This window comes from Emys orbicularis, chromosome 2, assembly GCF_028017835.1.
Source record: "Emys orbicularis isolate rEmyOrb1 chromosome 2, rEmyOrb1.hap1, whole genome shotgun sequence".
NCBI lineage: Eukaryota > Metazoa > Chordata > Testudines > Emydidae > Emys > Emys orbicularis.
Genome location: NC_088684.1, coordinates 147,103,500 through 147,131,096, shown reverse-complemented (window position 1 = coordinate 147,131,096; position 27,597 = coordinate 147,103,500).

Here is a 27,597-nt window from a genome sequence, read left to right as displayed (position 1 = left end):
CATTTGGGACAAAGAGTACAAGAATAGTCCATATGCGGATGATATTCTGCTCACTCTCAAAAATTCCTCCTTTTTGATTCCACTGCTACTATCAGCAATAAATTACTTTGATGAGCTATCAGGATTTCAGATAAACTAAAACAAGTCTCAAGTGATGGATATTTCTCATAGACTAAATCCATCTCAAACACAATCATTCTCCTTTTATTCATACAAAGAGATAACGTACATAGACATCAGGATTTGCTTTGATTTATCAAAGATAGTCACTGCAGACATGGATGTCGTACTGAGACAAGTAGCAAAAAACATGAAGAAATGACATTCACTACCAATATCTTTATTGGCAAGGGTGGAAGCTATTAAAATGAATGTAGGACCAAGATCAATGTACACGTTTAGTTCAATTCCACAGAAATTTCTTGCTTCAACTTTCACAAGAATAAATACGGTTGAACAACAATTCTTAGATAATACATAGTCACCATGGATATGCCACAAGATACTTAATAAATAATGGGCAAATGGAGAGGTGGGGAAGTGGGATTACCTGAATTATATTTATATCACCTGGCTTTTCAATGTAATTGTTTTAATAAGATGGTTATGTCCCTCCAACTCTTCCCAAGCTCCAGTGTGGCTTGAGATTGAAAAAATGATTTACCCTTTTGACTCTTTCTCTTTCTGCACTTACATTTTTAGAATGGTTGCCTGCGCCTTTAAGGGAAAACACAATATTTACCTGCTCTTAAACTGTTCTTTGGAAAATCAAGTCCAATACCACTTCTGATCTCACCAAATCTCTTTCCACACCAATCTGGAATAATCCCTCATTTAAACTGGTTAACTCAAATCCACCTAGCTAACCAAGGACATAATAACCATATAAGATATCAGTGAACAGATAACTTTAGCTTCTGTCACATATCTTCATGATAAATACCAGCTATGACAGAGCAAGATGCTTTCTACAATACGCTTTGACTCAAAATTACAAAGGAGCTGGGAAATTGTTGGCAGGCGACAAATAACACCTCACTTGAAGTGCACCTTAAAAAGTATGTTAGCCAAATACATCTTGTTGGTAACACATTCAAATGGCTGAACTCCTTGATTTATCCTGCTGACCATACCATAAAAGAAAAATAGGAGAAGGATAGATTGGGTTTCTGATGCGTCTCCTTTTTTGGAGGGGCTGGGGAATGCGGGGAGGAGGAGGCATTGTTAGAGAATTATTTATCTTATAACATTCAGTAGTATTTATCTACAGATATCTCATATTGTGTTATTGTTAATCTGTAGTCCGGCTGTGTTTTCTTTGTCTTTGTATTTGAATATGTCTGTATGGATAGGTTAAAACTTCTGAAAAATAAAATTAAAAAAATAGATATTCTATATGTTTGAATTCTGCTACCTTCACCAGGGAGGGATAGTGAAGTTCTAAGGCTACAGAGGCAAGTACTCATAGTGTGTGCATTGCTCAGAGCATGGTGACCTGGTTCCTACCTGTCTCCCTGACCAATCCAAAGCTCTTAAGCATGTGCATAACTCTAAGCAGGAGTCAATGATATATGAGATGTACTTAAGCTCTTTGTAGGATGAGCCTAAGTTTCTGACCCAGGAAGTGGTAGTTCAAGTTGTCAAGGGTTTATGTGGTAGACAGGAACACCTTTTGTTCCATAGACTATTATGTCTCCCTTGGGAACAGCTTCCCTCCTGGACATTAGACTTGCAGGCATTTCAGTCTTCCTTGTAATGGAATGATACCAAAGCCATCTGCTAAGGAATCTGATTGGGCATCCTAAGACTGGCTTCATACACAAGTGCGTTCAAGCCACTAAAGGGTTTTCCACACAATTTCTGCATGCTGTTCAGCAAGTTCTATTTCTCATTCATGGAATTGCTGAACTGCAGTGGCAACAATTTTAAAATATGCACACACACACAAACTGGCCAATTGCAATTTGGATTCAGATTTAATGCTTGACCTCGGACTGTGAGATAACTTTCACCTGGGTGAAGGGAAGTCCCATCACAGAAGGGTATTATTGAAAGAATAATCCATGTGGAGAAGATGAGATGAGGAAGAAAATAGCACAATAATAATTAATAATATCAGGGTTGGGTTAAACTGATGGAGGTAATAGCTGCCCTTATCTGGAACAGTAGCAGCCTCTATCCAAAACACAGGCGTGTGTCACTGCCCAAAACAGGGGTTTGGCTGGGTACTGTTTAGTGAAGGTTTGTATGTCTGTGAAAGAGGCAGAGAGAGGAATACTGCAAGGAAGCACCAGACACAGACAAAGAAGTACTTGTAGCATTTCCCTGAGAAAGAACTAGAAGAAAGCTTTTGTGGTGACGGCTGGCTAGAAATAAGCTTGGAGCTGTGAGCAAAGCAATGGTCTCCTGTTTGATTCCTTCTGTCTTCAGGGAAACAGGACTTTTTAAAGGAACACAACTGTATCAAAGATCCTTGATTCATCATTAGTTTCTCTTTGTATCTGAAACAACCCACAGGATGCTCAGTTTGGGCCAGCCACTCAGGTTAAAAGGGGGTAACCCTAACAATAATCATGCTTCATGCTTATTTCTCCGTTTATCTGCTTAAAAACTACACGCATTAACCACCAACCATTATGCTGGCCAATGACTGAGAGAGGCTTTTTTTTTCTGATTTCCTGAGCCTAAATGCCATCTTAAAAAAGAGCATGGTGGTGAAAGCTAGAGTAATTGATTAAAGTTAATATATAATCCTGCCTTTGATCTAAAGTTGTGAAAACTTAGGCACCAAAACTAAAAATGCTTGCAAGTGCACATAATTATGAATGTTTGTAGTCCCAATGGAATATGCATAAAATGACTTGTGCGGAAGGGACAGCAGAATCAGGGCCTGAATTGATATGGAGCAAAGGGACATGGTTTGTTGTTTTAAATTGCATAATGGAACAGATGGCCTGATTTTCAGAAGTGCTGAGCACCTGCAGATCTCAGTGAAATGAATGAGCATGGTGAGCACTCAGCTGAGGTGATGTGGGATGTGGTGGTGGGGCATGTGGAATCATGTTTCCCCTCCCTGCCTCCCATTTGCTGCTTGGCTTGTACTGAACATGCTCACACTGACAGAGCATGCTCAGTAACACTGCTGAAGCTGGCTGCCCTCATACCCGCCCTCTCCCCCCACCCTCACTACTGTGAGGGTTGTCTCTGACACGCGGCACCTCTGAAAATCAGGCGAAAAGCCATTATTTCTTTCTTAAAGTCATTGAAATTCCCATATCTTGGAACTGCTAGTGAACACATTGCTCCTAGGGAATCTATAACACTTGAGGCTTCCATTGTAGTTTAGCTTCCCAGAATGAGCTAATGTCCAGAGGCATTGTAGAGCTTGAAAAGGTTCATTGGCAAATCTGAGTTCTGAACAGGCAGCAGTCGTGAATTTTTTTATTTAAGATTTTATTATTTTAATATTTACAGTAGATGGTCACATGATGCTTGTTACATCATGCTTGACCTGTTTCTTTTATTTTAATATTTATGAGGCAGAAGTAGTCAGAATTTTTCAGTCAATTTTTTTCTGACGCAAAATGGGAAATTCTGGCATCAGAAAATACTGAGGGTAAATGTTGTCATTTTCAGAGCAGCTCTAGTGAACATAGAAGCTGTTAGCTCCTTGAGGCAGGGGCCATCTTTTAGTTCTGTGTTTATAACGTGCCTGGCATAATGTGGTCTTGGCTTATAAACTGGGGCTTCTGGACACTACTGCAGTAGAAATGAGAAATGATAAAATATTTGTTTTTAAATAAATAAATGGGTAACATTTTCAAACCTGGGGGTGAAATCCTGGCCCAGTGAAGTCAATGGAAGATTTGTCATTGGCTTCAGTGAGTCCAGGCTTTCATCCTAGATGACTAAAGATAAACTCTGAAATCCATATTTAGGCAGCAAAATTCTAGGTGGCTGGATTCAGTGATGACAAGCTAGTTCCCTTTAACCTCAGTGGAAGCTGCAGAAGCTTACTGCCTCTAAGAATAAAGTCATTTTTACTGAGGTGCCTAGATGTAGGAGCCTAATCTTAGACATCAGGTTTGAAATTTTTGGACTTTATGAATAGTTGTTTGTGAGTGGTACGAAAGGTAATTAGACACTCAACTCCTATTGACATTCAATGAGAGTTGGGTGCCTAAGTCACTTAGGCACCTTTGAAAATCTGACTTGTCCTTATTTGTCCAGCTTCTATTTATTACCATTATTAATTCATGGTAGGATGATCACTGGGACTCACTCCTTCCAAGGAGAACATTCAAACTATCCTATGGCATTTCAGCAGTTCCCAGACTACTTTACAAAACCATGCACTTCTTTGTCCTTCACATATCTTTAAGGTACGATTTCAACTGCAAGTTTCTGTTACAAAGATTTAATTTTCTAAAGTTGTTTCTTGGGGAAAAATCCACACCAGGAAGAGTCACTTCTGAGTGCTCAACACATCATCTGACTTCAGTATAGGAACATATATTAGAAGAACTAATCATAGACAGCCAAATCCTGGGGTCTTTCCTCAGTTTTCATTCAGGGCTTGGATCCAAATCCCACTGAAGTTAATGGAAAGTCTTCAGTGGGATTTGGATCAGGTCTTCGGTACTTATTTAGCTAAGTGACAAACTGAAAATACCTGTGTATAACGCAAGGGTTATGTGCACTTTACCTGAAATATGAAACTAAAGGCTAATAGAAAAGAATCTATGTCCTAAAAAAGAGAATTGCAGTGGGCAGCAGTAGAGAGAGAGAGTTGACACAAGGCAATAGCACAGGAAGGGGCTCCCGTTTCCCTTCTCACTAAAGAGAAATGGAAAAAGAATGCAGCCAGGCCTTTGTATGTGTTTTTCTTTCTGCGATTTTACAGGTCATTAAGATGTAATAGTAACTTTAAATGGCACAAGCAGTAGGGGTTAAGAGAAGCTGGCTCATTGAAGTTTCAATAATTATGTACTGGCACTGAGTTCCTTAAAGAAATGGGTAAAGAGACAGTGGGGTGGTTGACCTCTTCTAAAAGCATGGCATGTGGCCTAAAGGGACTGCAAAAATAATTCTCTTGGGAGCCATGAAAGTTAATGTCTGGGGATTAAAATAAATCTCTGCACCGAATGAAAATGTGAATACTTTTTTTCACTTGCAGTTTTCACAGTCCATGCCATTGTTAACCTTGTTGAATATTTTAGCTTTAACATTTATTTTAATGACGTGCAATAAAATACTAACGATATGCAGAAAATTAAAAGTAATTTCTTTGAAATGACTTATATAAAGCTTGTTTGTAGGTTCAAAGGAACTGTAAAAAGCAATCAGCCAAACCTAGTTGTGATTATTACTTTTAGTTATTATTTCTACTCCAGAAGTATCCCTAAGGCCTCAGGATCAGGGCCCCACTGTGCTTACAAACATATAGACAGTCATATGGTCCTGTGACTGTCTTTTTCTTTGTGCTACTTTACATTATTATTTTTTTCACAGAGCCTTGGGGCCCAATACTTTATGGCCCTGCACCTTCAGAAGCCATATACATCCATGCAAAGTGGATACACTGTTCTGATTTGGACCCTCTGCACTATTATAAATGTGTGCAGGGCAACAGAGAATCAAGCTCCTGGAGTTGTTCTGATGCCAATAATACAAAGTCTTATTGAAATCAGTGAGATAATTTTGCCTGATTGCCAAGATTCGGTCCAAAGAGAATTCAGGAGAGTCTGTATGAAATTTTATATCTATATATATCATGCCAAATAGATCTACCAAAATTTCTCAAGGAAATAAACATTCTGTGACCCTGGGTATTTCTTTTCTGTTTATATCGTAAGCTCTGGGGTATGGGCTTTCACTTGTGTGTATGTATTTCACCTGTTACCCCCACATAAATGATTAATTTTCAGGACCTTTAAGTATTGTGTAAATTCCGAGCCTGCAGAGACACATATGATAGTCAATGGAATTGCTCATGGGTGTAAAATTAAGTAAATTCCTGAGGGCTTGTCTTCACTGCAGAGTTAACTTCATTTATTACACAAGTGTTGCCCCAACATCCCATCTATTTATAAAAACCATTAAAACCACTACCACATTTGAGTTAAATCCAGTGGGCTGGCCTGCCAGGGGGGTAGGTTACTCTTCAAGTTACTACAGCTTGTCAGCTGCTGCCACAATTACTCTGTGTGGTGACCCAAACACTTTGTGAAGCTCAGGTATTATTTTGCACTGTGGCTGCTCTCACTCAAGCTAGGCTAACTCGAGAGGAGTTAAATTGAGCTAACTCTGCAGTGAAGACATAACCTGAGTCTCTGGAGGATCAGGACCTTAAACAGTCAGATGAATATCTGCATAATAAAAGTCTGGGAAGTGACTGGTGGAGTGTCAAACACATCTGAATTATATATAAAATGATATGAAGGAATGAACAAGAAATAAGATGAAATCTGCAAAGAGGACTGTTAACGAAAAGGAAGGTAATCAACTTCCGAGTCACTCTAAGAGTGTTGGCTCATGGGTCGTGTCTATTATGCAAATTAATGTAAGAAAACGAAAGGCAGTGAGGCTATAGGGAGAAAAGCACTAAAAATGAATATACCCTCCATATACACACACTGCAAAATATTGAACTGGAGAAGGATCTTGGGATAGTGGTAGATAAATCTCTGAAATGAAGTGAATCTGCACTTTGTGCACAACATTTTCAAACGAGCTGCATTACTAAGTTAGGATTTTGAGTTTTCACTCCCAGTAGTGTTTGTGCTTACTGAGAATTTTCAAAGGGATAGAAAATAAAAAAGAAATTATCAATTGCCACTACATAAATCCATGGTGCGCTCACATCTTGAATACTGTGTCCAGTTCTGGTCGCTCCATCTCAAAAAGGCTACAGGTTCAGAAAAGGGCAACAAGGATAATCAAGCTCAGGATAATCAAGCTCAGAGCAACCCATAACCTCTGACTGCCAGAAGCTGGGAGGGGAACACAGGGGTGGATCTCTCCAAAATTGCCCTGTTCTGAACATTCCCCCTGATGCTCTGGCACTGGGCACTGTCTGAGATAGGATACCGGGCTAGATGGACTATTGATCTGACCCAGTATGGCAGTTCTTGGGTTTCATGAAGTGCATGTGGAAGGAAAGAGGTATATGACCACAAGACTTTCCATTTGACAGAAGAGCTGTGGTGGCATGGCTGAATAAAAACATCCATTGAGACTTTCATATGTGTACATCTGAGTGCAAGCAGTCACTCGTGTGATAATGCATTGTGCTAGGATTTGCACCTGAGGTGGCCTGAACCCAGTGAGCAGCCTACATTCCAGACTGCTTGGCTTGTTAAACTCTCCATTTAGCAAACTGAAGTTGAAGACAAACACACATTCACTCTCGTCCTCCTAAAGGGGTTGAATGTTTTGGTGAATCAGAGGTTAAATGTAGAGTTGGTTAAAAAAAAAAAAACCTTTAGATGGAAATGAACATTTTCATTAAAAAAAAAATGTTCCTTTCAAAATCTATTGGGTTTTTTTCAATGATTTGAAATTAAAGTATTCATTTTGTTTTCTTTCAAATAGAAAATTTCAGTTTTGAATAATTTTAAGTGAAAAAGGTTTCTATTTGTTTTGACTATGTGGTTATTCTCTCTCCCCCCCTGGCCCCCACAAACACTCTTTTCTTCCTCCCCCAACTATTTTCCGGTAGAAGAAATGAAATAATGGAGAGAAAGTGGGATGGGGAAGGGGATGGATTAGGGGTAAAACACCAAAACAAGCCAAAACCTTTTTATTCGAAATAATAATAATAATAATAAACAAATTTATTTGAAAACCTTTTTTTTAATTGTATCATCACAAAAAAATCCATTGAAAAATGCAAACAAAACGAAAATGTTGGGCTGTGCTCACATTTTTTTGTGGAAAATGCTTGCTGTTGTTCAGCCAGACTTACAAAAACGATGTTTGCAGCTATTTTGAGCAACTTTCTGACACTGATCAGGAAATAGAGAGGAGAGCCACAGGGAAACAGGATGCTATCTAGTCTGACCATATCGTGAAGATAGGCTTTAAGGGTGTGGGTAAGCGTTCTCAATCAATAAATTCCTCTGAAGGTATTGGTTTCATAAAGTATCCTGCACACTCACTCTGAATTATATATGGATTTGCCTTATGTCTTATCTGTGGCAGGTAAAGTAACCACTTCCCTGTTGACCCTGACAACAGGAGCCCTTCAGTGAAGTGTGTGGGAGGGGAGAGAGTGGTGAGAACAGAGAGTGGAGCACTTCAGAGATAGGATAAGTGCAGTTGTAAGAGCGTTGCCCATTTCCCCTTCTGCTTCCCTGGCTCTTGCCTGCCCTCAACATATCTTGTTTTCTAGCTCTCCTGTGCAGGGAACATATCTTTTTTGTATAATGTCTAGCACGTTTCTGGGTGCTGTATAAATAAGAGATATTGTTAAGAGGATTAATAATTATTATGACTTCTTCTCAGACAGGTAAGTCATGAGGACGTTTTATGACAACACACTTTTTACAGTTATCCATGATTCAATACACTTTACACACATTCCCCTGAGGACACCATCAGAACAGAAAGTAAGAGGTTCCATTCTATGAATGTGTGAGGCATCTGTGAGACACACCATCACACAACAGATGTAGTCACAGAGTAGATAAGTGTATGCCGTAACTCCTACTGTCCATTCTCAGGCAGTCTGGACTGGCAAAAGAGTTTGGAACTGGTTGGCAGTTTTCTTGTAAGGTTTAGTTACAATGGGACAGACTGTACTTTTCTCCATCAAAGAGAGAAAATCTTCTCCCACTGTTCCTGGAGCCACACGTCCTGATTTTCAAACATTTTTGAATACACAGGTTTCTCTTATAAAATTACTAAACACGCAATGCACCTGCATATTCTGGGCTTTTTGGTCTTCAGCTTCAGATACAATTTTCTCTTTTTAAAAATGCTGCTCTGTGTATTCAGTACAGAATGCATCAGGCCTTCTCCTATGTATTCCACTTTTCATTAGGTTTCTGTACCAAATGTCGCTTGTGCAGCTCAGGGATGACTTTATATAGTGAAACTCTGGCCCTAATGAAGTTAGTGGGAATTTTGCCATTGACGTCAATAAAGCCAGGAAGTCACCCTTAGTTTTTTCTGTAGATCTTATTTTTGTCCGACACTATGAGCTTGTCCTTGGGAGACTTGTTCCAGTTGATTTCCTGTACATAATTTGTGTTGTCATTGTGGTAATTAATAATGACAATATTGCTAATCGGAAATTCTCTTGGCTTTTTTTTTTTTTTTGTATGTTGTATGAATTCTATCTAACATATACATTCTGGATAGCTTTTTGGGTGATATCTGCTAAAAAAAGGCACCCCATTTGTCTTTTGGCTACTAGCTGTACATAAAATAGCCTATAAAGATATACATGCAACTAGAGATGGTCACATAAGTAATTGTGAATATTATTTACAGAAAGTTTTGTCATTGTATTGCCTTTTTATTTAAAAAAGTAGGAAATTATCTCCAAAAACTGTTGTGAGAACATTGACACAGTGTTATTAAGAAATCAATAATTGGGAATGTTAGGTTTGCATGTACTACATTAAACTACCTTAACTCTTCCCCCATTTTATATATGCATTATTCACTGTACAACCCTGATTAATTCTCTATGCATAAGGCCCTTCATTTTCAGTTTTTATTTTGTTCGAAATTTCCCAGGAATTTATCAGTGTTTCTTTGCAAAAATTAACTTTATGGTTTTCTGGATAAATTTTGGGGGGCAACAGGAAAATAAAAAGCAACAAATCAAGAAAAGTAAGAATACAGCAAGTAAAACAGTTTAATGTTGTGGTTTTTCTTACTGAACTGTACATACGTATGAATATTCATGAGTCTGTGGGTATCTTCATGCATGTTGTGTGTATTTTCCACTACATTGCCTTACTTAAGACAACCTCACACTTAGTCTAATTTATGAATAAAAACATATCTACCTAAGGAAATGTGCAGGATTTTCTTAACATAATCAATATTTTCATGTACTTGAGTGGCCTAAATTCTGCTGAAAATCAGTTTAAAAAAAAAAAAAAAAAGCTTTTGTATAAGGGCCGGCTGGGCCCTTGAGGGAGAAGGGCTAGCTGCCTGAGAGGAAGGTACCTGAACTGGAGCAGGGCTGGGGAATAGGGCAAGGGAGCTGGGGAGCTCCAGTCTGGTAAAACCCCAGGTTGCAGGCCTTGTTGAAGGCCTACAGAGGTACTGGGGATGCAGAGATATAGCCCGGGGATAGGCAAAGGCAGCAGGTCCTAACCCCTTGCCAGTGATGAGTGCTTTACAGACTGCAGTCTGCTCCAGTGAGCAGGGACTAGATAATGACTGGCAGTAGCCACTGAGGCAAGGTGGGGACAGAGGTTTGGGGGTTCTCCTAGGAGGAGAAACCCAGAGAGTGGGGTACTGCTGGGGCAGAACCTTAGGAAAAGGGCACCGGGGTCTGGCAAGGACACGGGGGCCTAAGGTAGGTGAGCCACCGGCCAGCAGAGGGTGCTCCATGCTGGAATCAAGCTAATTCCCAGGACAACCAGCAGGAGGTGCCGTGCTGGTGAGTCTCACTTCGCTACAGGCACCATCACTGATGAGCAATCAACCAATTGTCTCTACCCCTGACGATTGTGTGTCAGTGCTTAAGTCTCTGTGAAGACCATTCCTGTTCACTCTTTTATGTTGTCAATCCATCTCTTCTTCTGGCTACCTCTTCTTCTCTTCCCCTGTTCTGTCCCTTGGAGGATGATCTTGGATAGGCCAGATGATCTTGCTACATGGACGTACCACTTCAGCTTGCGCTTCTTCACGGTCGTTAGGAGGTCTTCATATGACCCAGCGCATTGGGTGAGGATGTTGCGGACCTCTTCATTAGTGACGTGGTTGAAGTAGGAGATGCCCAGGATTTTACGGAAGTATCTCATCTCTACTATCCCTGTTTTCCATTCAAGTTCTGCTGTAAGGGTCCATGTCTCGCATGCATACAGAAAAATGGAGATGACCAATGCGTGCAACAGTTTCAGTTTGGATTTCAGGGAGATGTTCTTATTCCTCCAAATTGGCTTTAGCTTTGCCACTGCTGCTGTTGTTTGCGCAGTTCTTGCCCAAATTTCTGCCTCAGATCCTTCATCAGTGATGATTGCCCCCAAATACTTGAACTGTTTCACTGTCTCCAGCTCTTGTCCACTGACAGTGATATGTGAGCTGATCCCATCACATTTGTTTGTCATCAGTTTAGTTTTCTCTGCACTGATTTCCATGCCATATTTTGCAGAGGTTTCATCCAATTGTTTCACAATGTTGGCAAGTTCATCTTCACTGCCTGCCAGGCCATCAATGTCATCAGCAAACTGAAGATTTGAGATTGTTCGCCCCCACAATGCTGACTGTGCATATGTGATCTTTAGCCCAGGGTAAATACCCTTTGTGGTGTTCCTGACATAGGGGAAACCCCTAATGGTGTGACGCAGCATAGCCCACTTCACAGCACCCACTCTCCCATCTAGTGTGTATGTGTGGGGGGAGATGGGGGACCAGCAATTGTAGGCTGGCAGAACAGCGCAAAGACCATTTCAGCCAGTGTGTGCTCCAACTGATACTCAGGGTGTGATCAGTCCCCAACCTGATCCACAACTGTGGGAGGTGGAAAGGTGGATTTCAACTAGCTTTGCTTTCTGTTCTTCATCTGCGCAATGCACAGGCTCCGTGCCTCTGAAGATTAAACACTGTATGTGAGAAGGATTATAATTATTTTATTATTGCCAGGTCTTGCAGGCATCTTGTACAAACTTCGTGCAGATTCATCAATTTCTACCTTTAATATCAGGAAAGCATCATTTCTTAATTCCTCAAAGCCAAATCAGCATACAACACAGCTCATATTGTTCCATTCCCAATGTTAGACTCTGGGCCAAAGTCACACGCAGTCATCCTGTTTCAAGTGGCATGGTTCCACTTACTGCCAGGGTGGGTTTTGCCCCTCAATCCGTCTGACTCTTCAGTCTTTCCTTTCCTGAATCTTGTTGCTCCTTTCAGCCCTCTTCCCCCCGCACCATTCTGGATTCTTATATGCTTAATATGAAAATAAAAGGAAACCCTGCTGGTGATTATGAGTAGCTGCGGAATAGTCATCTTTCAAGTCACTTCATTTATTTACTTCTACCCTCACAGTTCACAGAAAATGTTTTCTAGTTCACTTACCTTCTGGCAATACAAACTTTTAAATAGTGATATAAACAACTAAACCCAAACCAATTTAGCTTAACACAACCATATAAAACTCTTGTATGACAAGTATAATAGTTTTAGACAATTACAAAAAAGTTACATTTTGACTAACCTGCAGCAAAACTATTCTGTAGTTCCATATAGAGACTTGAGATGTGCACATTAGAAGCAGACTTCCAGATCTTTCACAATAACTGGTACAAGATTTTGAAGACTACAACATTGTCATTTTACCTACTAGGGAAAGAAAAAAACAAACAAACCACATGTTAAGGTAGTTAAGCTACCTCTGTTTACTCTTATACCAACTAATTCCCTCTTTTCCCATCACCAATATCCATTGATTATAAAATTCCTGTTTTTGTAGTGAGCCTTCTATACAGTAACTTCCTTTTTTTGTCTCTCTTTTACCTTACTAAATCCTCCCTTTCCTACACACTTAGTTTTTTACTTCCACACTTTGCCAATATCCAAAATATTTCTGGTTCTTCTCCTTAAATATTTCTGCTTCATAATCCTGCTTGGTCCCTGTGACGGGGCACTATTAGTAGCACCCTGGTCACTGAGGTTGCAACAGCACAGGGAAGAGTGCAGGCTTAACAGAAGCCAATTTCTGTTGGGGATTATTGATATTGGGGTGGCAATTGCTAAGTTAATGGGGCAATTGGTTCAGTAACTGGGAGGAACAGAAAGCAGGGGGAAACTCAGAGGGTGAGTTGGGGCTGACAAGAGAAGGCTGTGTGGAAGTCTTCTCTTGCTGTAAGCCTGCCGTATGCTCTGTTATACTTGTAAGTGAAGACTAAATACATATGTGATGAAAGGGTAACAACCTAGTGTGTGTTTGTGGTTAAGAAACCAAGAAACTGGCCAGGCAGCGTGGCACACTGGGTAGCAACAAAGGAACTCTGTGACAGTCCCATTTCTTTTTTCATACTTAAATTCCTTTATTTCTGTGCAGAAAATATTGTGTAGCTTTGATCCATTAACTGTTAAAAATAAAGTTATTTATTTCATCATTCAGAATAATCATTGTTTTAATGGGTTTTTTTTCAGTTATAAAACCATATACAGTGTGTGTGTACACATACATAAGTAGAAAAAAAACAGGCTGTTAGCAGATGAACTTCCATGATCCTTTGAAAATGATCAAAATCCCAGTATGCTTTGAATTTATAATCTTTTGCAGTCAGGTTAAATCTTAGTGTGTTGTTGAATGATGGGCTGTGTGTGATCACTTGCTCTGACCCACTGGCTCTTAGAAAATGTCCAGATGTCCATGAAACCAAGACACGGAATGCTTCTTGTTACAGGTGTTTTGTGACTGACAAGATAATTACTTGTGACATATGTCTTTAGCTTATCAGTTATGTAAATGGAGATGCCACGAAAAGAACTCCACAGGTCACAAGAATGGAATTTTCTTTGGTGGTGGGTTTTTTTTTTTTTTTTTTTTGTAAACAACCATGATGTATAAATTGGTGAGGTTCTGAAAGATAGTTAAAATGTAGCAGGCTGTGGAAATGCTTCCCCTGATCAGTATGATATTTGCCTTCCTATATTGTGCTGATTAATCTTTGACTAATAATCTTTGATAATAAATTGATTGAGTCTGATTATCTGACCGCTTAACAACAGAATCAAATCTTGAAATAAGAAAGCTGTATTATAAAGAATGTGGGGCCAACTTTTTCCAAAGTATTTAGATATCTAATGGGATTTTCAAAATTAAATGAGGTACCTAACTTCTTCTGAAAAACACTTTTGTAAGTTCCACTGAATAGCTATTTGCAACTTTAGGCCCCTAAAACAATTTAAATCTGGCCCCTATGACCTGAATCAGAGCCCAAAGAAGTAAATGGAAAGGCTAGAATCAGTCCTTTAATGCCTGATTGGATGTGTTCCCCTGAGAGCCAGTATGCAAAGGAGAGTGTGAGAGACTGAGTCTGTGTGTGTGTTCTCCAACATATTTGGAAAGAGACAAGTGCCTCTTTCATTACATGTAGCCAACCTCCTCTTGACCATGTAGGAGCCCTTCTGTAGGTGATCTGTAGCTTGCAGGTTTGGAAGGGGCCTATTATAGATTTCATGTTTTTGAAATGATCTTTTTTTGCCCCTAGACCTAAGCACAAATAATGTATTTAAAAAAAAGTTTATTTATTCAAAGAAAAAAAATCCAAACTGACTTGAGTATTTTTTTAAAATATCAAATTGTACAAAATATATCTTTCCTTGATCAAGGGTTGGTATTCTTTTTCAGCCCACAGGAATATCTTTAATGAGTTAAACACTCCTGAAAATAGCAATTAAATGAAAGTGCTTAACACTGCTTGCACTATAATAGTCATAATTCAAACATGACAATTGTGATTAAATCATCGGAGATGAACATGGACATCTCGTTGTTTTTTCTTATTGTAAGACAATTCAAAAATTAATATTTTAAAAAACTGAGTTGGGTTATTAGCCATGTCTTAACATTATGCATTGCACCAACTAAAGAGACTGTTTCATTATCAAAAACCTTGTACTGGAACATTAGGGGGATCTAATGAAGATAAAGCAACCTATCTAATTTTCTAATGGATGCATTTTTCTAATCTGAGCACTCTTTATGTATCTTTAATAATGATTTATTTTTCGGGATCCCGAGGATGACATCATTCTCCACACTGGAGTCTTGATAAAGCCATTTGGAGATCATAAAAAAACCACATGAACTCCTACTTCCAGCACAATTTTTGTAAACTGTCTCCATCCTACGTAAAAGCTAATTATAATGCAATGTGATTAGCTAGATTTTATATAAATAATATCAATGGCTCATGTTCTCTCAACATGATTCAGTTTAAACATTTAAATTATGAATAACCAAAGAAGTTTTTATACATATTGCTCCTGGGAAAGGGTAAAGTTGTTTATAGATGACTGCTTGGAGCTATAAAAAAAGATTACATCTGGAATATGTTACTCTTTTAAAGTCATATGTACTACCTCTTTCATGAAAAAAAAAATAAAGTTCTCTGTCCACCTGGTGGCAAAATATAGGAATTTATGAGGACTATATTCATATGTTATTCTCCTTAGAAGCTGAAGTTACATATATTTAAAAGAAATGTATTTGTAATAAGTTATTTGAATTGACCACAAACACTATTTCATTGTTTACATCAGTAAAAAGCAGTTCTGTTTAAAAATACTCTTTTTCTACATATATCTTACATTTATCTAGGGCCTTTCTTCCCATCGCCCGCTGTGGGAGACTTTAAAAAACAATGTCCTATTTGCACTACTATATGGTCATTAAATATTGCATACAATTTTTGAAAAATGGGGATTTGACTAGGTTTTCTTAGCCAAAAATATTCTCCACCTGCACCCATTTACACATGCTGTTATGGAGAATGCTCTGCATCACTTAACTACCACCCTTCACCCAAGAGGTGGCTGTATTTCAGTGGTGATAGTTTTTACAGTTTCATCCCAAATATCATGCATACACTAAACTGTACAACACTCAGAATAACCACTGCTGAAGGACTGGATTAACTTCATCTGCATTTGAAGCAGTGGTTGAGGGAGGTTAGGCATTTCAAACATGATGCTTAGACATCTAAGCCAACACAAAGACATGCTCTCAAAATGCAGCATTCCCAGGGATATCTATATTTCATGAAGTAAAGGCTGAGTCAAAAGCATTGACTTCAGTCCTATCCTTAGTGACCACTCCATGAACCTACCTACCAAATCTGCACAAATCCTACATAAAAAAAGATGGTAGTTGCTTCAAGCAAAGCCACAAAGAACTAAATGCCACTGCTGGCCCCAATCTGCAGCCATGGGCAAGGGGTGCACAGGCAGCCAGCGATGGGGAAAGCGCACACTAAGGTGACTTTAAGCCACTTTTGTTCTCCTCCTCTAATCCTGTGCTGGCTGTTCATTGTGAGCCAATGCTGCTAAAATTAAGGGCTGCTCTAATTTACACTGGCTACTAATGACACTGAGTGGCCAATTCAGCAACTAGTGCTGAGAAGTCTCAACCTATCTCATTTATCCCAGACATACCTCCTCCGTATGTGCGGGGGGAGGGGTTGACGTAAAAGCTGACATGCCATTCATAAGCCAACAGAGGGTCTTCCTAGAGTGGGATGAACCTCCCAGTGGATTTTGGGGTGCAGCACACAGGGTTTGCACTGTAGCTCAAGATCTGGGTAACTGACCGTGTCATGCATGCTTATCCTACTCAAGAACTTGGGGTTCCAGATTTGTAGACACACCTTTGTTTCTTTCCTACTTTTTGTCCGGTCCTCAAGTTTGAAGCTTGTATACAGCTCCCTATACAGTGCATTTCTTCTGCATATAAAGGAATAGATCTAAAGTCTAATAAAAAAAAAAACTTTAAGAAATCTTCTCCTACAGCAGACTGTTTAATCTGCTACACACATCTTACACATGAGAGCTGCCACAATTTTTTTTAATTAAAAAGTAACCTGAGGTGGCTTCACCAAACCAGTCTAATGAGAACTAATCCTTGTTTCTAGGAAAATAAATTCTCAGGTCTTAATTTGCCCAGATCCATTTCCTTAGGTTACTGTCTTTCCCAATTAAAAAATGCTTTTTAAAAATATTTCCGGCTATGATTTTTTCTTCCAAATCCTCTCAGCTTCTCTGAAGTAGAAAAAAATACTCTTTGTACACTTTTGATTTACAGTCTCTCATATCAAGTGCTGAGAAGTGTTTCATAGAGGTGAAGATAATATCATCCAAAACATTTCACATATAATAAGAGGCATTATGAAAAGAACAGTTCACCTATATTAAGATGTAATATCTCTTTAAAGAGTGCCATTATAAATGGAGTAGCCATTTAGAGTCATCTCTAAATTAGGATTAATGTGAAGCCTGATACATACTCCATCTCGTACCCTACAAGGGAACCCTGATGAACTGGTGGAGGGAATTAAGGGAAACCTAATTGTGCCTCATTTTTAGGGCTGGTCATGTGACATAGAAAGTGACTGGCAAATAGTATAGAATCATAGAATATCAGGGTTGGAAGAGCCCTCAGGAGGTCATCTAGTCCAACCCCTTGCTCAAAGCAGGACCAATGGTGAGTTCAGTTCATGATTACTCAAGGAATCACATTGTTAATTGTTTGAGAGAACTCATATGACATCTGGTTTAATTGTAAAAATGCTTGTGCACCCTACAAGTGCTATACATTTTTAGAACAGATGGTTATTTGGACAGATGTGTGTTATTCTTTATTCATCATTAATTGTTCTGCTGTTTTTTTCAGGTCATAGGGCAGAAATATTAACATGTAACTAAGACAACCAATCACACTACAAATAGCAAATAATCGAAGCAAATAACAATTTGAAAATAACCCCTCACATGATATTTTTTTGTATAAACTATTGTTTGAACACTGGGAGAAACTGGGATCGCTTTGCAAATGATTCACACTCAGAAAAAATAATGTCTAAAGAACTTATGGGTCTGATCCTCAGGTGAGGTAAACTGATGTAGCTCCATTGACTTCAGTGGAGATAGCAACAGAGGGTCCTGTGGCACCTTTAAGACTAACAGAAGTTTCGGGAGCATAAGCTTTCGTGGGTAAGAACCTCACTTCTTCAGATGCAAGTAATGGAAATCTCCAGTGGCAGGTATAAATTTGCAAATTTGACACCATCAGATCAGGATTAAACAAAGACTGTGAATGGCTATCCAACTACAGAAGCAGTTTCTCCTCCCTTGGTGTTCACACCTCTACTGCTAGCAGAGCACCTCACCCTCCCTGATTGAACTAACCTCGTTATCTCCATACTGATTTATACCTGCCTCTGGAGATTTCCATTACTTGCATCTGAAGAAGTGAGGTTCTTACCCACGAAACCTTATGCTCCCAATATTTCTGTTAGTCTTAAAGGTGCCACAGGACCCTCTGTTGCTTTTTACAGATTCAGACTAACACGGCTACCCCTCTGATACTTCAGTGGAGATGTGACAACTTACACTTGCTATGTATCTGGCCCATAGTTTTTAAAGAATTGAGACAAAAAGGAGTGGGTATATAAGGGACAGAAAGGATCCAATGTCAAAAACTGACATTTGCTTCCTGACACCATGGTCAACAGCTAAATCACATATATAGCTTTGACTATTGACTTTATAGTTGTAGGTAACCTTCGGACCTTCATGCAACAATAAAAGAAAGTGAAAAAAAACTGTAATACCCCTTCCTGGAAAGCTGAAAGGGGGGAAGTCTTTAGTTATAATTATGGAGCAACTGTAAAAATATCAAGACATTGACACTTAGTACATGTACACACATAGGCATTTAAGGTCATGTTTATAAAGAACAAATATTTGATACATTTATTGCATGTATGATTATTATTTTATCAATAATTAAATAAAGTTCTCTTGAGAGAGGTAAACCTCTATTCTTTGACCTCAGAGTGTATACATATAAGAGTTTTTATCATTTTTGGGAGCCACCCAAAGAGGACAACGCAGTCACATATACAAGGAGTAATTCTGACTTTCTGTCAAGCAGAAATTAATAGTACATCAAAAATATAATATTATGGTTGCATGATCAGTCACTCAAAAGCCAGGAAATGCCAAGGTGGCAATAGGTAACCTCGACTTTGTCTCTGTGAGCGAGCAATAAGAGTAAGCGCTGATCACCACATATCACATTATGTATCAAACAAAAAATGTTACTATCAAACCATTTAGTACAATGCTCCTATTCAAAATCAATACAAGTTTTGAAACACACATTTATACTGTGTTGGAAAAAAATTACATTAAAAGTGTTATGGAAGCAAAGTCAAGCATTCAGAAGCTGGAAATTTCCAGAATGAAGGTGGCCTATGCCACCTTAATTTGCCCCTCTTCTGCATGTGTATGCATTTGGATACATTCTTTAATTATATAGTCTCATACTCTCCCCGCCACATTCAACAAGATCCCTGCCTCACTCAGCACACAGGATAGATGGCTACACAGGAAAGGACCTTTCTTACATGCTGGGGTGCAACCCGTATCCGTAGGGGTTTTGCTACAGCCTCCCCTGCAACCCTGGGTCCTTCATAATGCTGTGCTGTTGTAGCTCCCAACCAGGGCTGCTCACAAACAGCCTTCCAGCAGGCAGGTCACACCCCGAGTGTCTTGGTTTAGCTGCAGCCTTGGTCCAGCAGCTCTGAGCCCAGGAGCCCGTCAGCAACACATCAGTCACACATTGGCTTCCGCCAGACTTGGCTATTACTTGCAGGGTGACCCCAATGCACTCCCATTCCCAAAATGTTTGTTCTGTACTGTCCAGCCCTCTTCTGAACAGTTCAGATATTAAAGCCTTGTTGCTCTTATAAACAGTCAATACTCAACAGTTTGCTACTGTAACTGGTGTTTCCAGACAGTTCAGTTTAAACACAGTATTGGATGGAATTAGATTTAAAAAACAACACACGTTTATTAATAAAAAGAATTGTAATGATTTTAAGTATAGGCGATAAAGTTAGAAATGGTTACAAGCAAATTAAAGTGAAAACATGCTTCTAAAAGTCTAAAACTTAATCTAGCAAGTTTTGGTACAAGCCTTTGTTTAAGATGGCCTTTCTCACCCAAATCCTTCCAACAAGACTGACTGACTTTTCTTTCGTCAGGATCTCTCCCACAGGCCCAAAGGTTCTAGTGTCTTTGTCTTCTTAGGTGAAAGACAGACAGAGAGAGATAACTAGGAGTTCTTTAGCCCTTTCTTTTATAGTCCAGTGAATCATAGAATCATAGAATATCAGGGTTGGAAGGGACCTCAGGAGGTCATCTAGTCCAACCACCTGCTCAAAGCAGGACCAATCCCCAACTAAATCATCCCAGCCAGGGCTTTGTCAAGCCTGACCTTAAAAACCTCTAAGGAAGGAGATACCACCACCTCCCTAGGGAACCCATTCCAGTGCTTCACCACCCTCCTAGTGAAAAATATTTTTCTAATATCCAACCTAAGCCTCCCCCACTGCAACTTGAGACCATTGCTCCTTGTTCTGTCATCTGCTACCACTGAGAACAGTCTAGATCCATCCTCTTTGGAACCCCCTTTCAGACAGTTGAAAGCAGCTATCAAATCCCCCCTCACTTTTCTCTTCTGCAGACTAAATAACCCCAGTTCCCTCAGCCTTTCCTCATAAATCCTGTGCTCCAGCCCCCTAATCATTTTTGTTGCCCTCCACTGGACTTTTTCCAATTTTTCCTTCTTGTAGTGTGGGGTCCAAAACTGGACACAGCACTCTAGATAAGGCCTCACCAGTGCCGAATAGAGGGGAATGATCACGTCCGTCAATCTGCTGGCAATGCTCCTATTAATACCGCCCAAAATGTTGTTAGCCTTCTTGGCAACAAGGGCACACTGTTGACTCATATCCAGCTTCTCATCCACTGTAATCCCTTGGTCCTTTTTCTGCAGAATTGCTGCCTAGCCACACGGTCCCTAGTTTGTAGCAGTGCATGGGATTCTTCCGTCCTAAGTGCAGGACTCTGCACTTGTCCTTGTTGAACCTCATCAGATTTCTTTTGGCCTGTAGCAGTGCGGACTCACCCCTGCGGCGCCTCCTGCTGGTGACTTCCAGGAATTAGCTCTTCCAGTGTCCAGAGCGCCCTCTGCAGGCTGGTGATCTGCCTTACCTGTGGCCCCGTGGCCCTCCCAGGACCCTGGTGCCCTTGTACCTGGGGTGCTGCCCCCTGGCAGTAACCCCTCAGTCTTAGGGTCTCCCCTCCCTGGGGAACCCCCACCCACTACCCCCACTTCGCCTCAGTCTTGGCTACTGTCCAGTCTCCATCTAGCCCCATTCACTAGGGAAGACTGCAGTATCAGCCACTCATCACAGGCAAAGGGGTTCGGACCTGCTGCTTCTGCCTACCCTTGGGCTGCCCCCTGCAACTCTACACCTACTAGGCCTTGCCAGGCCTGCAGCCTGGGGCTTTCCTAGGCCAGAGCTCCCAGCTCCTTTGGCCCTTCCCTAGCCCTGCTCCCACAGCTGCAGCCACTTCACAATCAGCCCAGCTTAGCAGCTCCCAGCCACAACCTTCCCCCAGGGCTATTTTAAGCCCTTCAGGGCAGGAGCGGGGTAACCACCCCGCTACATGGCCCAATACTCTAATTTGTCTAGGTCCCTCTGTATCCTATCCCTACCCTCCAGTGTATCTGCCACTCCTCCCAGTTTAGTGTCATCTGCAAACTTGCTGAGGGTGTAATCCATGCCAACCTCCAGATCATTAATGAAGCTATTGAACAAAACCGCCCCCAGGACCGACCCTTGGGGCACTCCGCTTGATACTGGCTGCCAAATAGACATGGATCCATTGATCACTACCCGTTGAGCCCGACGATCTAGCCAGCTTTCTATCCACCTTATAGTCCATTCATCCAGCCCATACTTCTTTAACTTGCTGGCAAGAATACTGTGGGAGACCGTATCAAAAGCTTTGCTAAAGTCAAGGAATAACACATCCACTGCTTTCCCCTCATCCACAGAGCCAGTTATCTCCTCATAGAAGGCAATTAGGTTAGTCAGGAATGATTTGCCCTTGGTGAATCCATGCTGACTGTTCCTGATCACTTTCCTCTCTTCTAACTGCTTCAGAATTGATTCCTTGAGGACCTGCTCCATGATTTTTCCAGGGACTGAGGTGAGGCTGACTGGCCTGTAGTTCCCTGGATTCTCCTTCTTCCCTTTTTTAAAGATGGGCACTACATTAGCCTTTTCCCAGTCATCTGGGACCTCCCCTGATCACCATGAGTTTTCAAAGATAAATACTTGAATACTTGAAGTGGATTCTGTTGAAGATTATTCTGTTGAAGCAAAGTTTATTCAAACAGTAAAGGAGGTGACATGGAATCTGGTAGTGAAGGATGCTTATTTTTTATAAAATTATTTATTATATTTTATTATATTATTTATTATGCTCCATGTGCTTTCTTCTCACTTCTCTTTGCTGAAATACAAATTTGCTTTATTTCCTACCATCTCCTCTCCCTGCTGTCTCAAGGACCCTGTTTATGCCTTAAAAGTAAATTGAGGTAAACCAACATTCCTTGGTTTGGGATAAACATGTTTAATATCTTTTGCAGGGCTGTGTGTTTTTGAACATGTGCTCATAAGATAATACCAAGGGATTTCATAACTTTACAAATAATGTTGCTACATACATTTCACCATGATATTATAGACCAGTGTGTTATTAGTTTTCAAGTGATTACTTAAAATGCATATGTCATAACTATAAAGGGAAGGGTAACAGCCCTCCTGTGTACCATACTATAAAATCCCTCCTGGCCAGAGACTCCAAAATCCTTTTACCTGTAAAGGGTTAAGAAGCTCAGGTAACCTGGCTGACACCTGACCCAAAGGACCAATAAGGGGACAAGATACTTTCAAATCTTGGGGGGGAAAGGCTTTTGTTTGTGCTCTTTGTTTAAGGGGTCATTCGCTCTTGGGACTGAGAGGGACCAGACATCAATCCATGCTCTCCAAATCTTTCTGAACAAGTCTCTCATATTTCAAACTTGTAAGTAAACAGCCAGGCAAGGCGTGTTAGTTTTATCTTTGTTTTCTCAACTTGTAAATGTAGCTTTTACCTACGAGGGTGTTTACCTCGGTTTGCTGTAACTTTGAACCTAAGGTTAGAGGGGGGTTCCTCTGGGCTCTTTAAGTTTGATTACCCTGTAAAGTTATTTTCCATCCTGATTTTACAGAGATGATTTTTACCTTTTTCTTTAATTAAAAGCCTTCTTTTTAAGAACCTGATTGATTTTTCCTTGTTTTTCGATCCAAGGGGGTTGGATCTTGATCCACCAGGAGTTGGTGGGAGAAAGAAGGGGGGATGGTTAATTTCTCCTTGTTTTAAGATCCAAGGGGTTTGGATCTGTATTCACCAGGGAATTGGTGAAGAGTCTCTCAAGGCTACCCAGGGAAGGGAATTAGCACATTGGGAGTGGTGGCAGCGGACCAGATCTAAGCTGGTAGTTAAGCTTAGAAGTTTTCATGCAGGCCCCCACATCTGTACCCTAAAGTTCAGAGTGGGGAAGGAGCCTTGACAGCATATTTTGTACAATGATTATTACGATAGTATGTAGGTGTGAATACAGGGATGCTTTCAGCAACACCCTTTGTTTTTAGTTTCTACTGATTTTTACTGAAAAATTCCCAAGTAAATCTTCCCAAATCAGCCTAGCTTGGCTGCTTTTAACCCCTGTTCTCCAGGAGTGGGGCAGCCTCCCCACAACCGTGCACCAATGACCAGTGCTGTTATGGGAGTGATGATGATGATGATGATGAATGATCCGGCCCATAGCATATAGAGCCCTTCATCAGAATATCTCAAAAAAACTTTGTTTAATGTTTCCATCTATAAAATGGGTATAATAATAAAGTACTTCTTACCTTTAATAAAGGGAGGTTAAGTGATGTGCACAAGATCACACAGAAACCAGAACCGGAAAGTAGAATACAATCCAGGCCTCTTCTATCCCAACCCCCTATTTGAAACTCTAGGCCATGATACAATAAAAAGCATTTTGACTTTATGGGTACAAATATGTACACATCATGGGGTAAATTCTGTCATCCATACTCAAGAAAAACTCCCAAATAGGAATTTAGTTGAATAAGGATTACAGAACTGGACCTTAAGGGAATGTAGCTTACTGAAATAAAGGATGTGAGGGAGATGGTAGAAAAAATGCTACTAATATCATCTGAATGACATTATTAGGTAACTATAATTGTATTACCGGATCTCTGTCATATCCTTTTGCTGTGTTCTAAATAATGTTAGCCTGTCTTTTAATACTCATGAAAGAAAATGTTTTGCATTGTCAACACATTTGTTTGCTATTCATGATGGATGATAGCTAAAAATATAATGATCTGTCAAACAGAACTGGCCCTCCAGAGCAGGTAAGCAGATGGAAATGGTGTTGTGACAATGAATGCATCGTAATTCAAGTCATTTGCTTTTCTGCAATCAATTATCTTTTAGACCCATCCATACAATTTACTAATGTTAAAGCAAAAAGAACGTAAGCTTAATTCTGTTCTTATTTACACCTGTGTGAAACCTTTGTAACTCCACTGACATCAACCTTTTTTCCTGATTTACATTGGTTTAAATTAGGGCCCAATAAGCAGAAAATAAGTCAAGTGCTTTAAATATATTTAGGTAGAATGGCCTAGTAGAACACTAAACTGGGCCTCAGACTTGGGGTCTGTTCCTAGCTCTGCCGTTGCCCTGAAAGGGACCTTGGGCCAGTCATGTCACCGTTTCTTGCCTCAGTGTCCCCATTTGTAAAATGGGGATAATTATACTTACCTTCCTTTTGTAAATTGCTTTGATATCTACTGATTTACTAAATAAGAGTGAGATATTATTACTCTATGCTCATGAAAGGGTTTATTCTCCCCAGATGAGTTCTATCTAGTTCCAGACCAAGAATCTACTGCTTGCTCTCCGAAGCAGGGATGGATTCAATCAATCCTGGAAATGGATCGATATTAATTAAAAGGTATATTTTTAATTATGCTTCTTAACAAAAAATGAAGCTGGAACATTTTCACAAATCAAGGCTTGTGAATCTGCTTTTCATAGCTTTTTTAACCAAATATTTGTGTGTCAAAACATCAGTAGTCTTTGGGTTCTACAACCATATAAAAATACACCTATATGTTAATTTTGTGATATATGGGTCCATTCACACCCCCAGTGGTAATATAAAACTTACTCTCAATATGCAAAATGCAGAAAAATTATTTTAAAGTTTATAGATATATACCAAAAGCAAATATAGAACATATTTACTGGATGAATAAATACACCCCATCACATTTGGTGTCAATGGGATAACCTCTGTAAATAACAATATGCAGGATTGGGCCCTTATTTTGTTATGGAGGGCCTGACTCTAATCTCATGTATACCTGCTTTACATCTGTGTAACTCCATTGCCAGCAGTGAAGTTATACCAATGTCAGGGCAAAAGTTGGTCTGGAGACTTAATTCTTCTCCCTCCTAATATGACATAAATTCCATTCCTGCTAAAGATTGGCTAATACAGGCCCCTGTGTTAATTCAGAGTCCCACTGAGCAAGGATCAACCATAAGGATCAGGTAGGTGTACCCCACACCAGTTTCTGCAGGTGCTAGTGGATCTCAGATCATGCTGTCTTTTATGTCCATTCCCTCTGACATTTTGTTAAATGTTTCAAAACCAATTTAAAAGAATGATCCTTTGAAAACAATGTTTGTTTTTTATTTCTCCTTTGAGATTTTTTTCCTCTCTCCTTACTGGCATTTAATGCAATTCCTGACTGGCTTCTGATCATTTCCTAATTAATTCTAAGACAGCTGTAACTACAAAGCTGCTCCTGGGAACTTTCAGTTCCTTTTACTTCCAGGAGGAATTTTAATGAATAGGGTATTCCCACAGAGTCACTTTAGGATCAGATCCAATACTTGGTAAATTAATCAGGATTTCTTAGCGGGGCTGGATCTGATCCTAATGTAAGATTGGGGGGGGGGGGGAAATCCACTGATAACAAATTTGGGTTCCCCACAGAGTCCTATCAATGTGTCTATGCTGCACACTCCTTATGGCAGTGTATAGAATACAGACACTCAGACCTCCCTAGCAAAGGTATAAATCGTAGTGTAGATGATGAGGTACAGCTTAGGTGGGTAAAGACACCTCTGAACCTTAGGGTATATTCCCTAGATGACTCTCTCTGTGTCCAAGCCGTGCATCCTCTGGCTACACTGCTATTTTTAGCAGAATAGGATCCTGGTGCCTTCTCGCTGCTGGAGTTTTTCCCTGCCACAGCGACAGGGTCCAGCAGTGGGGAAAAGCTCTGGAAGGAGAGATGCAGAGGGGAAAGGCTCCAGCAGCAGGGAGCAGGGAGCTGCTGCCTCACCTCTTCCAGAGCCTTTCACTGACACATGTAGGTCTATGTGGTTGTGGATGCAGCCTGGAGCCCTGCATGGATACAAAGTGTATATCTGCAGATATAAAGTTCCTGGTAGAGCCCTGCAGCTTGGCAGATATCCACTTTGTATCTGTGGATATAAATTTTGTATCTGTGCAGGTCTCCATGTGCAGGCTGCTTATCACTGCAAGCATGTAGCTACGTGTGCACTAAACACCTCTGCCAGTGGTGTATAATGTAGAGGTATTAATAGGATTCAAGCACGTCTTTATTCTACTCACCAAAGCAGTGCCTCACTGCCTACACCGCTGTTTATACCCATGCTAGGGGGATGTGCAGTGTATGTACTCTAACTGCCACCATAAGGTGTGTGCAGTGCAGACATAGCCAAAGTGATAACCAGTGTCTGTTAATGAAGACTGATTTCTTAGAAGGGCCAGCTCTCATCCCACTGTAACTCTGTGATCAAAATAAGGTCATATATTCGTTTACTACTCAGTTAAATGAGAGTCGGATCTTACTTTTTCTTATAAAATGGAGATAGTTTCTATCCCAAAGGGAAATGTTAATAAAGAAAGGCAGTTAATCAAGAAAGGCTATACCTTGATTATAACAAAAGGACCTAGACAGATCATCCAGAACAGATCTTTGTACCAGAAAGAATTGAATATGTTTGGCCAAATTGTCTGCTGATGTATCTTCATTGATTACTGTGCAGAAAGAAAATATCTTTATTGGTCCTCATCACATGTGCTTCAGAAATGGTTTATAATCCCTGCTATATGGCAGGAACCAGTGTCTACTGACGCCAGAGATTACTGTTATACTGTCAATATTATTTCTGTTAATCAGTTTAGGGACCTTCTATTTCTACTGGCAACTAATCCTGGATCTATCAAGCAGGGCTGAAGTAGCAGGGTTCCGAGATGATCTGCCTATCTCTTATGCGGTTTGCACAGCTCTTTTTGTGTTTCAACCATGGCCTGCTGCAAAGGCATCTGTAAAATCAACCCAGAGAGGGTTGTCATCTTTTATGTGCCTGTCTTCACTGTAGGTGCTTCTTCCCCTTAAATTTTCTTCTCTCATCCATTCTGCTTCCTAGAAATTCCTCTTCCCCCATACCATACCTCCACAACCCAGATGACAGATTGACTGAAACAGTGCAAAGATGCATTTCTTAGAGGGCTAGAGAATTACAGTATTTCTGAGAAGTGTTAATGGCATTAGTTATTTTAAAATTGGCTCATTTAAAATGCAGTGTTGTCACAACTCAGTTGCTTAACAAGTTAGCATATAAATAACTCTAGTGGTCATAGTTTAGTTGCTACTG